The following is a 13,849-nucleotide window of genomic DNA, read 5'->3' as shown; positions in this document are numbered from 1 at the left end:
ATCTGAATCATGTGGCTGCCAATTATAGAATGATACATCTCTGCCCAAGCTAGGTGGGTTATTATATAACAATTGTAGTCTTGCTCAAAATAGAGATTATAGCACTCTAATTAGATGTTACTAGGTTCAGATTGCCCCCCCCCCCCATACTCTAGGTGTGAGGAACGCAGGGCCAAATTTCTCAGAAATGCAGTATCAACTCTATATCCTCCTTCCCGGACCTGCTAGATTATCGGCATCGCTGTGAAACACATATTGCGCTCCACTGACAGGAAGTCAGCGGCAGGTGGAACGCATATGCGTTCCAATTACCGGAAGTGAAGCGAGCACTTCACAGAGGGGAAGATCTGGCGGTGAACGCACTCAGGTGAAGTCAGCGTGCGTTCCACTGACCGGATGTAGACATTATGGCACAATTATTCAAGCCCTAAAAAGAGGAGACCTGTTTTTTGGCCCTAACAGTGATTCTGCTCCCAGGATGTCCGACTCTGCACAGGTTCCCTTCACCAGCGGCGGCCATTTAAGTGACCCAACAGTTTATTTATTTACCCACCTCAGCTCCCCTAGCTTAAACCCCCTTAATGACCAGACCACTTTTTACACTTCTGCACTACACTACTTTCACCGTTTATCGCTCGGTCATGCAACTTACCACCCAAATGAATTTTACCTCCTTTTCTTCTCACTAATAGAGCTTTCATTTGCTGGTATTTCATTGCTACTGTTATTTTAACTTTTTTTTTATATTAATCGAAATTGACTGAAATTTTTGCAAAGAAACGAAATTTTTCACTTTCGGTTGTAAAATGTTTCAATTAAAACTACATTTCTATATAAATTTTTCTCTAAATTTATTGTTTTACATGTCTGATAAAAAAAAAATGCAATAAGTGTATATTTATTGGTTTGCGCAAAAGTTATAGCGTTTACAAACTATGGTACAAAAATGTGAATTTCCGCATTTTGAAGCAGCTCCATCTTTCTGAGCACCTGTCATGTTTCCTGAGGTTCTACAATGCCCAGACAGTAGAAACACCCGACAAATGACCCCATTTCGGAAAGTAGACACCCTAAGGTATTCGCTGATGGGCATAGTGAGTTCATGGAAGTTTTTATTTTTTGTCACAATTAGCGGAAAATGTTTTATCTTTTTTTTTTTTTTTTTTTTTTTTTTTTTTTTTTTTTTTACAAAGTCTCATATTCCACTAACTTGTGACAAAAAATACAATTTTACATGAACTAACCATACCCCTCACGGAATACCTTGGGGTGTCTTCTTTCCAAAATAGGGTCACATGTGGGGTATTTATACTGCCCTTGCATTTTAGGGGCCCTAAAGCGTGAGAAGTAGTTTGGAATCCAAATTCGTAAAAATACCCTGTGAAATCCTGAAAGTACTCATTGGAATTTGGGCCCCTTTGTGCATCTTGGCTGCAAAAAAGTGTCACACGTGTGGTATCGCCGCATCTCTCTAAAAGACAACTTTTCCAATTTTTTTTATACAAAGTTGTCATTTGACAGAGATATTTCTCACACAAAGTTTGGGTATATGTAAAAATACACCCCAAAACACATTGACCTACTTCTCCTGAGTACGACGATACCACATGTGTGACACTTTTTTGCAGCCTAGGTGCACAAAGGTGCCCAAATTCCAATGAATATCTTTTAGGAGGGCATTTTTAGGCATTTGGATTCTCACGCTTTAGGGCCCCTAAAATGCCAGGGCAGTATAAATACCCCACAAGTGACCCCATTTTGGAAAGAAGACACCCCAAGGTATTCCGTGAGGGGCATGGCGAGTTCCTAGAATATTTTTTTTTTTTTTGGCACAAGTTAGCGGAAAATGTTTTTTTTTTTTTTTTTTCACAAAGTCTCCCTTTCCGCTAACTTGTGACAAAAAGTTCAATGTTTCATGGACTCAATATGCCCCTCAGCGAATACCTTGGGGTGTCTACTTTCTGAAATGGGGTAATTTGTGGGGTATTTATACTGCCCTGGCATTTTAGGGGCCCTAAAGCATGAGAAGAAGTCTGGAATATAAATGTCTAAAAAATTTTACGCATTTGGATTCCGTGAGGGGTATGGTGAGTTCATGTGAGATTTTATTTTTTGTCACAAGTTAGTGGAATATGAGACTTTGTAAGAAGAAAAAAAAAATAATCTATTTCTGCTAACTTGTGCCAAAAAAAAAAAATCTTCTATGAACTGGCTATGCCCCTCAAAAGTGATCTTTATAGCACCGCAGCGATTTTACGGTGTTTTTGCAGTGATCAGGAAAAAAAAATTCTGTCACTGCGGTGGGGCAGACTGAACACAAGTGTGCGCCTGATCGGGGGAACACTGCGTTTGTTGTAGAGCCTATAGAACATGTCCTATTCTTGTCCGCAATTGCGGACAAGAAAAGGCATTTTCTATATAGTTCTGGCAATGTGCGGATCCGCAAAATGCGGAAAGCACATTGCCGGTGTCCGTGTTTTGCGGATCCGCGGTGTCCGTGTTTTGTGGATCCTTGGATCCGCAAAACACATACGGACGTCTGAATGGAGCCTTACAGGGGGTGATCATTGACGGGGGTGATCAGGGAGTTTATATGGGGTGATCACCCCCCTGTCATTGATCACCCCCCTATAAGACTCCATTCAGACATCCGTATGTGTTTTGCGGATCCGCAAAACACATACGGATGTCTAAATAGAGCCTTACAGGGGGGTGATCAGGGAGTCTATATGGGGTGATCAGGGGTTAATAAGTGATAGGGGGGTGTAGTGTAGTGTGGTGATTGGTTCTACTTATTACAGAGCTGCCTGTGTCCTCTGGTCGATCCAAGCAAAAGGGACCACCAGAGGACCAGGTAGCAGGTATATTAGACGCTGTTATCGGAACAGCGTCTAATATACCTTTTTGGGGTTAAAAAATCGCATCTATAGCCTGCCAGCGAATGATCGCCGCTGGCAGGCTGTAGATGCACTCGTTTACCTCCGGTTCCTGTGAACGCGCACTCCTGTGTGCGCGCTTTCACAGGAAATCTTGCCTCTCGCGAGAGGACGCGCCGGCGCGTCCAGGAGGAATAACAGGGCCGCCACCAGGACGCAATCCTGCGTGCGGCGGTCCTGAGGCAGTTAAGGACAAGTAAGAGGTCCTTTGGACCACATCCGTTACTTTTTCTTAAGCCGTATAACAAATTGATATATACTCCTTGGGGTGTGAACAGAAGTAGTTTATAAGTAGTGATAATAAGATCTGTAGCATTAATTTCATGCATGTTGACTGGTGGATTGAGGCGCTTACAACTAAAGTAAGGTTCACAGCATATGACATTGTTATTTTCATACATGTGACCCTGAGGAACAAGTGCTTGAGTGACTATCAATTGTGACATCTGAATAATGAGTTCCTTTATATAGGTGGGACCCCTGGATACATCTTATTATTGTATATCTGCTATAACTATATGAGCTGGTGTCATGGCCCGTGATTAAGAATAATATTTGTACCCGGCATTGGGTGATCTATTGAATTTTTATCCAAGACTGATATGTTACTGTGTGTGTTTATCTGTCTCTTTACCCATTATCGCTCCCCTGATGAACCTTTTCTAAGGGAAACGCGTTGGGAGGTCTTAGGGTCTTTCTAGGGAGAGTCGGGGCAGGTACGGGACCACAGGCCATCCACCATCAGGGTGTTCCTGTGGGTTGAGGTAATAGTGAGGGTCCCCATAGGGATAGTGGAGTCCCTCGCGTTTGTCCTCCCCCTCACTCTGTCTTTTCTCCCATTTTTTTATACATATTTGTTTGCATCGTTGTTTTTCTAAAGTGGGTGGATCATTGACTATTTAAAAATAATATTAAAAGTTACGTTTTATTCATGCTTACTGTGATCCGTTTGCTTCTACTGCATGAATTCACAATCATAAATATGTATATCCTCAGCGAGGTTTAAAGTGAGGTTTAAAGTGATTAGTTTGACAATGTAAATACACTTATACAGGTTGTAGTGGGGTAAAAGAGTTTCGTAACATAACTCTGGGATGTTACATTACCCCTTACTACGAGTTAAGCCGCCCTCGGCTTCTGGTTAGGAGGGAGAAGAGAACTAGCTCTGGGGTACCCAATTAAGTACAAAGTGCTGCGTGTATTACACATAAAGACATACATAGACAAACATAAAACGGCTATCCCAAGGTTCCTGCCCGCATGAGTAGGGTGTCCTAATTAACAGTTTCCCTCTCTCGGTATAACCAGTGAACCAAATACTGCACTAAGCAAACATTACTGACTGACTTTGAAGTGTCCTGGCCTCTAGACACCAAAGAAAGCATGGGGGTGTCTTTACTCTGTAGTCCTGCCATTATGTAATGAGATGACCGCAAATGGAAGAGTGGTTTTATCCTGTATTCCCTTCCCTGCACCAAAGTCTGAAAAATATGGCTTATAGCACGATCACTATGGTGACTAAGGGTAGCTAAATTGTGGCTCTAAGGTTTGAGGGGCCATACCTTCGGCAAAGGCTCAGAAGGGGAGGTATTTAGCGTCTCCATACACTTCTGGCAATGTCACAGGTGGAGGGTCATATAATCCCATGGAATTCCTGGAAGAAACACCTCAGGATGGAAGCAATCCTGAACACATAGCAAGAGGGAAGGAGGGGTCTATGACTTCTAACCATTCCCGAAGCAGCGGGGTTACCCATGTAGTTACTGGACCTGCCAGGACTTACCACTTGGTTCTACCTGGGTACCTAGGATATATAACTCCAGATGTAGGCCATTAGTATTAAGTGTCCGCATAAAGGCAGTCCGTATAAAGAGGTGAGAGAATAAGAGCTGTCAAATAAGGCATACTAAAGTAAGTTGCTAAATTTTTTTGTAAGTGCAATGTTAAGTGCAATCTTCACAAATGGTGCAGGAAGGTCACGTTGAGTCACCTAGAAGAGAATACACACAATGGGCATGTTATTCTTAAACATTACATAACTTGTAAACTGGTACAATTAGTGCAAAAATATCACATAGGAATAACAAAGAGCTTAGGTATCGTTTAAGTCTTTTCTTTGGGTGCAGGCTTTTTACGTTGCAGTAAACATTTTTAAAAAGTAGTGCAATTTTATTAATGGAATAGAACGCTCAAATAAAGCTTGAGTCCTTTTGATTGAAGTGCTTAATGTTGAATCCTCTGGAAACAGGGCAAAAGTCAACTGTAATCCACAGGGATAAAAGAGTAAGGCTAGTTTCACACTAGCGTTCGTCGGTCCGCTCGTGAGCTCCGTTTGAAGGGGCTCACGAGCGGACCCGAACGCTTCCGTCCAGCCCTGATGCATTCTGAATGGATGCGGATCCGCTCAGACTGCATCAGTCTGGCGGCGTTCAGCCTCCGCTCAGCAGGCGGACACCTGAACGCTGCTTGCAGCGTTCGGGTGTCCGCCTGGCCGTGCGGAGGCGTGCGGATCCGTCCAGACTTACAATGTAAGTCAATGGGGACGGAGCCATTTGAAGATGCCACAATATGGCTCAATCTTCAAACGGATCCGTCCCCCATTGACTTTCAATGTAAAAGTCTGGACGGATCCGCTCAGGCTAATTTCACACTTAGCCATTTTTTGCCAATATAATGCAGACGGATCCGTTCTGAACGGAGCCATTGTCTGCATTAATATGAGCGGATCCGTTCAGAACGGATCCGATCGAACGCTAGTGTGAAAGTAGCCTTAATTGTAATCCAAAGGAGGTAAAAAATGTCATGTAAAAACGGGTAAAATAGCAGCATATTTTAGAACCGTAGTTCCATAAGGTTATCAAGTAACCTGAGAGAGGGGATAAAACAATGTGAACTTGGATGCAAGGGGTTAAATGATGATGGGGGGAGTCTTTACAGTGCATGACCATCAGGGTGAGGACAAAATAGGGCAACCTGGAAAGGAAACATTAAAAACCAATGCCAACGGGCCCTCACCCGTCAGGAACAGTCCACGACGTGGCTCCCAATAGTCCTTATTCTTGAGAAGGATGCATTTTAGAGAAGGACGTCCATGTCCTCCTCGCTGCTTGAGCTACTGAAGCGCATCAGGGGGCGCTCTTGCCTCTGGTAGCTCAGGGTTGCAGCTGTTGTAGTACGCCACTGCCCTCTAGTGGTGGCTTTTGGTGGTGACTGTGCAGACAGCCTGTTGAATGCAGCTGTGACCTGCTGCAGGCCGGGATCCCTAGTCGGTGCAGAGGCGGTTAAAACCTCCGGCTGAAGGGGTTCTGGAAGGCAACTTGCAGGTGCCTGGGGCTGCTTCCATGGCAAAACATACGGTTGCACGCTAGGATTGAAGAGGAGAACCGAATTGTTTATTTGGCCCACCCGCAGTGTTGGTGGTGCGGCCAGGTCAGGGATTAGTGGCTCAGGTTCTGTCTGGCTGTTCTCTGAACCTCAACCTGCCGTCTGGGGTCTCCTGTATGCAGCGGACTCTTCCTGCAGAGCCTGGGTCTTCCTGCCAGGTCTCTGGAGTGACTGCAGGGGTTAACGGTTTGGCCAGCAGGGTCGCACCGGCAGCAAAGGAGCGCATAGGGGTGTACTCCACTTGGTCGCCCACATACAGACTGTGGCGGGCCTGCGGCAAATAGGGGCGCTTCAGAGCGGCGGCCCACAAACATATCTGTTCCAGAGTAATTGTCCTGAAGGAAGCCCACTTCTCGCTGTACGGAAAACCAGAGGACTGTCCCTGTCCGTCTGGTGAGCTTAGGGTCGCCAGGCTGGGGGTCGTCTAGGACTTGTTTGACCCACTCCTCTATGGCCTCTTTCACACTTGCGTTGTTCGGATCCAGCGTGTACTCCACTTGCCGGAATTACATGCCGGATCCGGAAAAACGCAAGTGAACTGAAAGCATTTGAAGACGGATCCGTCTTCAAAATGCTTTCAGTGTTACTATGGCAGCCAGGACGCTATTAAAGTCCTGGTTGCCATAGTAGTAGTGGGGAGCGGTATACCTACAGTCCATGCGGCTCCAGAATGACGTCAGAGCGCCCCATGCGCATGGATGACGTGCCATGCGATCACGTGATCCATGCGCTTGGGGCGCCCTGACGTCACTCTGGGGCGCCCCGGGAGCCGCACGGACTGGTAAGTATGCTGCTCCCCCGCTCCCCACTACAGTTTACCATGGCAAACAGGACTTTAGCGTCCCGGCAGCCATGGTAACCATTCAGAAAAAGCTAAACGTTGGATCCGGCAATGCGCCAAAACGACGTTTAGCTTAAGGCCGGATCCGGATCAATGCCTTTCAATGGGCATTAATTCCGGATCCGGTCTTCAGGATTTTTGGCCGGAGCAAAAAGCGCAGCATGCTGCGGTATTTTCTCCGGCCAAAAAACGTTCCGGTCCGGAACTGAAGACATCCTGATGCATCCTGAACGGATTTCTCTCCATTCAGAATGCATTAGGATAAAACTGATCAGGATTCTTCCGGCATAGAGCCCCGACGACGGAACTCTATGCCGGAAGAAAAGAACGCAGGTGTGAAAGAGCCCTATGTTGGTCTTATATTCCCATGGGGTCTGGGCATGCACAGTGATCTCCCACGGAACTTCGGGGTTGAGACATCCCGTTTTGGCAGTAGCCGCAGCACTGAGTGGCGGAGTTAAAGTTCCGTCCGCCTCCGCTGCACCAGTAGGTGTCCTTGGGGGAGCAGGCCTAGGCCTGTTTGGTGTATCGGACCCACAGGAAGCGGTGCAGGGGTAACTACGGACCGGGCCTTGGTCTCAGGGAGCGAGTCTGCTCCTACCTGGTGTCGCGGCCGGTTCCTGTGCCTCCTTGTGGTCATCGCGGACTTCGGGTGCCGTCTGCAGTGCATCGGCGGCCATTTTGGGGACGTCTTGTCTTTGACGCTGGCAGCAGTCCGGTTCGCTGAATCGGTAGCGACGGAGGAATATACTGCCTCCGAGGTCTGGACTGGTCACAACGTCTTCTTTCGCGGGAGCAGCGGCCTTTTCTTCTTCGGTGCTGGTAGCAATCTGGGTTGCAGGCTCCGTAGCCGCAGAGGGATCCACTGCCTCCGGGCTTGCGGCAAAGACGGAGGGACCACTTCTCTTCACCAGTTGAGAGACTTGAATCTCCGGTAGGTGGTCTTCGTACACAGGCTCTCCTCCAATAACCATTTGGTTCCATCTTGGTGAAGGGAGCACCATCTTCCTTGGCTCCTCTCTCGGGGTGCATTCAGGAAGTGAGGGTGGAGCACAGAGGGAGGAGACTTCACTCCCTTGGCTCACAGTGCAAAGTTCTTGGTTGGCAGGCTTTAGATTTCCCGCTTCTAGGGGGCGCATTCGGCATTTTCGCGCTCTTGAGAGGTCATTTTTTACTTTTCCCACTTCCGACAAGCATGGAGAGGCAGCGCCATTTTGCAAATATGGGGAATTAACCTTTTGAGTGCTCGAGGGCACCGCATAGTGCTTTCTGGCACAGCAACAAAGCAATAAAGTCAATTTTCAGGGGTTTTTGCAAAATCTGTAGATATTGCATTACTGTGAAACATGCAATTTGATCCGGTTAAGCACACAATTGGAGCCGGTTCTGTTGGCACACATTTCAGTTTGTTTCCTGTTGGCACACCGCTTGATCCTGTTCCAGTGAAGACAAAATATGCAGCAAGCCGGATTGGGAAAATGCACTCTGATGCCAATAATATGCAATGGCTGGGTCAGGTGTAAATGATAGTTTATAGTATTGCTCATGATGCCAATTACAGCGTGCGCAGGGTGCAGTTACAGGGCCCTTTAAGGTGTTGTAACTCACGTACCAGGTTAGGAATGCCAGAGTGGTGTAATGTCTCTGTGAGGTAGTGGTAATGGTGTCCAACGGTGTCTCCTACCTTGGCACGGCTGGACTCCTGGATTTCGGCTCACCTGCAACAAAATGAGTATGTTGCTAGTAGGAGTAATTGAGGGATTTGCAGCAATATCTGAGATCCATAATTTTGAATAAAGTTCAAAGTTGTCTTTACTATATGCAGATTTCATCTAAGTGAGATACAGCAATAGTCTTGGGTCCCAGCAGATATTGGCAATGTGTGGCAGGGATCTGTCTTCTGCTTCTATCATGTGTCTGGAGCTCTTTGCAGGATAAGTCATCTGCTTGTGGCTCTGTAATGTGGCAGAAATTAATATCTTCTGCGCTTACTATCTTCTGCTGTATTGGGGACTGACTAGCTGAGGAGGAATTTAGCTTCTCCTGGTCTCTGGACAGTACTCAGTTGTGCTCACAGGGTATGCTTCTTCCTGGAATACTGGAGGTGGCTGCTTGCTTTCACCGGCTGAGGCTACAAGGCTCAGGCTGGGAATGATGATCAATTGTCTCAACCGAGACAAGATCCTGGCTTTGGATCCCTAAAACTGGGAGCTCCTACAGACACAGCCTTCCCCTAGCCGGGGTGGCTGGCACACTAACTTAACTTCCTTTCCTCCCCATGGGCCAGCCCACTTCTGCTCATAGAGGGGGAGCTAAACTGGAATGTACTATTCCAGTTCAGAAACACTAAACTGTCTAAGTCCCTGCTAAACACATTGCTGCCACCTTCTGGTGAACATCGAAATTACAGAAAATACATTTAACAAGGATTTCAATGCACATTGGAGAGAATGTGATGTAAAATTACACTGGATGACAATGTAAATAGATCACAGTAAGCATGAATAAAACATAACTTTTAATATTATTTTTAAATAATCTATTAATACAGAATTGCCTAATGGGATACTACAAATACTTCAACTGGGTTTACAAATCTAGATAACCCCGGAAACACCTTAGGCTCAGTGACAAGTGTTTTGTCTACAGTTACTTTATATTACATATACACATTTGTGGTTCTCTATATAAACGCACCTACCCTTTAAACCTCTAAATCTTGGCTCGGGCCCCAGTGGACACATGTCCGGTTTCTGGTCGAGCTGATGCAGCTGGCACCTTCCACCCCCTTGCAGTCTTTTTCCTGTACGATAATTAATTACTCGTCTATTCCTGGCAGCTGACGGGGCATCGGGCCGCTCGCTGAGGAGTGTAAAGGAACATCAAATTAATTTCAATAGAGAGAAATCATAATTTTTGGTCCGTGCTGATTTTGGATATCTGTAAGATCCTCACCTGTCTCGCACTCCGGTGTGACCAAAAAGGGTCCTCGTGGAGCTCAACTGGACGGCGATCCCTAATCTGCGTATGTGCGGAGAGACAAACAAACAAAGAGAGGTCAAACTAGCAAGGTCAAAACCAGGAGGTCAATGCGGTACCAGGGAGCATGCAAGGACAAGTCAAAAGGTCAAGCCGAAGTCAAATACCAGGAGAAGCAAAAGTACAAAAGGATCAAGCATGGGACGTAGTCAAGAAAGCTGAGATACAAATACACAGTAAATCGCCCACCGAATATTCACAAGGAATAGGACCTTAATCACAGGCAACCTGTGACCAGCAGGCTGCCTGTTAAATAGGGGAGCGAAGGAGTCATGTAACGTGGCCAGCGTCACATGACTCATCCCCCTGCATGAGCGCCGAGTGGCCAGTTCGGAGCTCAGACTTTTCGCCGAACTTACGAGAGTGGAGGACGCCGGCCACGCTAAGGAGGCGTGCGCGGCCGGGTCCTCTCCGCCCCCGTTGCCTTGGAGACTAGGACGCAGCGCACGTCCTCGCTCCAAAGTTATCGCAGGGCGCCGGCGCCCCGAAGGGAAGGAGTGCGATGCCGGCGCCTTGTGACATTAGCACGTTTTTTTTTTTCAGTATGTTCTTCTCGGTTCACATCCAAAGCTAAGTTCAGAATTCTGGTTTTCTGCTAAAAGATGGCTGTAAACTGTGGATGGTTGGGGGATACACAGCTCAGCCATCCAGAACATATTGCTGATTTTTTTTACTTATAGATTTTCTGCACTCGGAAGCCCCGCTCTGTGAGTTTCCGTAGTCTCGCGCTTTGTGGTGAAGCTGCTCGTTATTCCCAGATGCCTCCACTTCACAGTAATAGCGCTTACAGGTGACCGGGGTAGATCAGAAGTGTTAGGCCTCGTTCACACTTCAGTGTTTGGTCAGTGATTTCCATCAGTGATTTGTGAGCCAAAACCAGGTGCAACTCTAAACACAGAACAGGAGCAGATCTTTCCCTTCTACCTCATGTCTGTGGAGGCTCCACTTCTTGTTTTGGCTCACAAATCACTGATGGAAATCACTGACCAAACACTGAAGTGTGAACGAGGCCTTACAGATTGGTGTTTGGCATCCTATGGCACTGGCGCGTTGGGCATATACACTGCAGATCTTTCACCTTTGAATTTAAGCCAATCTCATCCAAAAACTGCACAAAGATCGGCAGAATAAATTGCCATGTATAGCGTGAAATGTGCAGCAAAATGCAGGTAACTCCATGCAGATTTTAATGGGAGTTTTCTGCACCCTTTGGTTCTGTACAGACTGTCTCCTATAAATTTTCATAGGGATCCACTATTTTTTTATTTTTATTTTTTATTTTGTAAAAGAGAAATAACTTTATTAAAAAAAAATATATATATATTGCATTGCCCATATATTTTTATATATTTAACTTTTATATGGTATACGGCATGGAGCTCATGAAGGACGTCCTTTGAGCTGAGCTGGCTCTGTGGGTACATAAGGGGTGTAATAGGCTGCCTGCACACATATCCCTCGTGGGTATATAAGGGGTGTGATAGGCTGCCTGCACACATATCCCTCGTGGGTATATAAGGTGTGATAGGCTATCTGTACACATATCCCTCGGTGGGTATATAAGGGGTGTAATAGGCTGTCTAACACTGAAAAGGACAATCTACAGCTACAGATGGATCTGGACAGATTGGAGGCTTGGGCAGAGAAGTGGAAGATGAGGTTTAAGACTGACAAATGTAAGGTTATTCACATGGGAAGGAATAATGCAAATCACCCGCACATACTAAATGGTAAAACACTGGGTAACACTGACATGGAAAAAGGACCTAGGAATTTTAATAAACAGCAAACTCAGCAGTCAAAACCAGTGTCAGGCAGCTGCTGCCAAGGCCAATAAGATAATGGGTTGCATCAAAAGTGGCATAGATGGCGGTGATAAGAACATAGTCCTACCACTTTACAAATTACTGGTCAGACCACACATGGAGTACTGTGTACAGTTCTGGGCTCCTGTGAACAAGGCAGACATAGCAGAGCTGGAGAGGATCCAGAGGAGCGCAACTAAAGTAATAACTGTAATGCGGCAACTACAGTACCCTGAAAGATTATCCACATTAGGGTTATTCACTTTAGAAAAAAGACGACTGAGGGGAGATCTAATTACTATGTATAAATATATCAGGGGTCAGTACAGAGATCACTCCCATCATGTATTTATCCCCAGGTCTGTGACCAGGGGACATCCTCTGCGTCTGGAGGAAAGAAGGTTTGTACACAAACATAGCAGAGGATTCTTTACGGTAAGAGCAGTGAGACTATGGAGCTCTCTGCCTGAGGAGGGGGTGATAGTGAGTACAATAAAGGAATTCAAGAGGGGCCTGGATGTATTTCTGGAGCGTAATAATATTACAGGCTATAGCTACTAGAGAGGGGTCGCTGATCCGGGGAGTTATTCTGATGCCTGATTGGAGTCGGGAAGGAATTTAAGTGGGGAAAATTGGCTTGTACCTCAGTGTTTTTTTTTGTTTTTTTTTGCCTTCCTCCTGATCAACTTGCAGGATAATAGGCCGAAATGGATGGACGAATGTCTTTTTTCGGCATTATATACTATGTTACTATATCCCTCGGTGGGTATATAAGGTGTAATAGGCTGTCTGCACACATATCCCTCGGTGGGTATATAAGGTGTAATAGGCTGTCTGCACACATATCCCTCAGTGGGTATATAAGGTGTAATAGGCCGTCTGCACACATATCCCTCAGTGAGTATATAAGGGGTGTGATAGGCTGTCTGCACACATATCCCTCGGTGGGTATATAAGGTGTAATAGGCTGTCTGCACACATATCCCTCGGTGGGTATATAAGGTGTAATAGGCCGTCTGCACACATATCCCTCGGTGAGTATATAAGGGGTGTGATAGGCTGTCTGCACACATATCCCTCAGTGGGTATATAAGGTGTGATAGGCTGTCTGCACACATATCCCTCAGTGGGTATATAAGGTGTGATAGGCTGTCTGCACACATATCCCTTGGTGAGTATATAAGGGGTGTGATAGGCTGTCTGCACACATATCCCTCGGTGGGTATATAAGGGCGGGATAGGCTGTCTGCACACATATCCCTTTAGGCTGGGTTCAGACCTGAGCGTTTTACAGCGCGTTCCTACGCGCTGTAAAACGCTCAGCAGGCAAGAACCAATGATTCCCTATGGGAATGGTTCTCCCCTGAGCGTTTTACAGCGCGTACGATCGCGCTGTAAAATTCCCGACGCCCCAAGAAGTACAGGAGCTTCTTTGGGGCGTCTTGTCGCACGTTCCCGTACATAGACTTCAGCGGGAACGCGCGACAATGGGCGTTCGCTTGTCTCGCAATGCGCGATTGAAAATGCCCGTACAATCGCGCATACAGAGCGTACGTTCAGTAAGCTCAGGTCTAAACCCAGCGTCAGTGGGTATATAAGGGGCGGGATAGGCTGTCTGCACATATATCCCTTGTTGCTTTTATGGGTAAAAGGGACCATTTATCAGAGTTGCAGGAAAGGAAAGGTGAGGGGCAGAGAAAGCGACTTCTTTATACACATAAAATTCCTCCTATAACTCTTCCTGGCGTCTTAGCGGATAATAAACCCCCCTTTTATTCCCTGCATACAGTGATAAATCCCGGTTAGGATAACACTGTGTCGCCTTCCTTTTCCTCCTCCTGTAA

The 13,849-nt window shown here is 46.3% G+C and overlaps 1 protein-coding gene across 5 annotated transcripts in view; it reads left to right on the top strand.

The window, feature by feature from the left end:
• Positions 1 to 13,849, top strand: part of LOC122930596 (beta-1,4-galactosyltransferase 3-like) — a 137,410-nt gene that overhangs the window by 111,518 nt on the left and 12,043 nt on the right. The gene's annotated exons all lie outside the window — the stretch shown is intronic.

Source organism: Bufo gargarizans, chromosome 3 (genome assembly GCF_014858855.1).
Source record: "Bufo gargarizans isolate SCDJY-AF-19 chromosome 3, ASM1485885v1, whole genome shotgun sequence".
In the NCBI taxonomy this organism is placed as follows: Eukaryota; Metazoa; Chordata; class Amphibia; order Anura; family Bufonidae; genus Bufo; species Bufo gargarizans.
Note: the sequence above shows the minus strand (reverse complement) of the source record. Positions and strands in the feature narration are given on the sequence as shown.